Below are 1401 nucleotides of genomic sequence, written 5' to 3'. Positions count from 1 at the left end.
AAAGTACAGAGGCTGCAGTGACAGAGGCGTTGTTGTTTTGGACCAGACATACACCTTTTCTTAGTATTACGTCAGAAGTCAGAAGTATGTGAGCACATGACACACAAAAAGCTGACACTGGGCAAAAGATGCACAGTAAGATGACACAATGACATTCCTCAGAAAGATGTTAGCATTGCAAAACACAGTTAAAACACCAACGGGACAAGCGTTTTACATACATAAAAGTGGCAGGCAACTACTTAGCAATCAAATTAAACAAGACAGCGCCATTCTGCATTCATTATTTACAGATGTATAAAGTATTCATGACACCTCGCAAACCTGAACGCGTCCGCTGAAGTTCTCGGCTGGGTCTGCGGAGAGTTGTAAGCAACACAAACTGGCTCTTTTTGTTACGACTGCGCAAACGCACTTCCTGACACTTGGAGATGTGGTTAATAAATGACAGTCTGTCCACAGCAGCGCTTCTTCTGTCTCCGAACTGCATCCATTTGCGTCTTTCCTGCTCGCGTAAAGCTAGAGGGGGAATAACTCCATCTGCATCCGGGAGAAACACTTCAAAGTAAAACGAGTAAAAGACTGGCTCGCACATTTTGCCATTTGTATTTTGTATTTTAAAACGAATTAATGTCGATCCAAATAGTGCAGTGTAAAATGTCTGGAAGAGGCGTGAAAAATTAATGTGAACACCGAGGACATTTATTTTGTAACAGCTCTAATCTTTCAAAAGTTTCCGGTGAAGTTCTTCCGCTGTGCATTGTGGGACATGAAGTTATGTGCTGTTTGCGTCTTTGCAGTGCAGAACTATTTTAAAAGGTTATACTGCTATCAGGGCAAAGATTTTATTTTAATGAGAATAGATCAATTATGTTAAACTATTTGAAAATGTCCAGTGTTGTTATTGTTTGTTTATTTTTGTCCTTGCTTCCAGAAAAAGAAATTAGGTAGTGCTTGACATCCAGATTAAATTTGTAAATTTATTGGCCCATTTACATTTCTAAATGTAGTATTAACAGTATTATTTGTTTTACTTTATAGTCCATGCCTTTTTTTAACCTATATCCGTATTCTTTGATTCATTCATGTTTTTGATCAAGGCATAGCTAGACAGCGATTTTAAAACAATAATTATTTACAAGTTTAAATTTCCTGAGTCCGTCCCTACATGTCCCATATTTGTCAACCTGTCCCAATCGTCTACAATTTGAGGAGGTCACTGGTCACGTATAAGAAACTAGGCCTAGGACTGTTCTCTAAAAGTATAGTATCTACAAATAATAGGCAAGAAGTAGATTTTTAGAAACGACCGTACTAATAACTAATAGTATCTCCACGACTACTATTAGCTTATATGCAAACGATTGGTATAGGCTAAAAAAAAGAAAAGAAGTCAATAGA

General features: G+C 37.5%; 1 protein-coding gene across 1 annotated transcript in view; it reads right to left on the bottom strand.

Moving 5' to 3' along the window:
• Window positions 1-551, bottom strand: part of smpd2b (sphingomyelin phosphodiesterase 2b) — a 5712-nt gene extending 5161 nt beyond the window's left edge. Inside the window, exon 1 of the mRNA XM_072452127.1 lies at window positions 316-551. The gene's annotated coding sequence lies outside the window, so the exon portion shown is untranslated. The remainder of the gene's footprint in view (window positions 1-315) is intronic.
• Window positions 552-1401: the final 850 nt, after the last annotated feature.

Source organism: Eucyclogobius newberryi, unplaced genomic scaffold (assembly GCF_026437365.1).
Source record: "Eucyclogobius newberryi isolate DKJ021-1_F unplaced genomic scaffold, fEucNew1.0.hap1 SCAF_19, whole genome shotgun sequence".
NCBI lineage: Eukaryota > Metazoa > Chordata > Actinopteri > Gobiiformes > Gobiidae > Eucyclogobius > Eucyclogobius newberryi.
The sequence above is the reverse complement of the archived record's forward strand: the minus strand, read 5'-3'. Positions and strand labels throughout refer to the sequence as shown.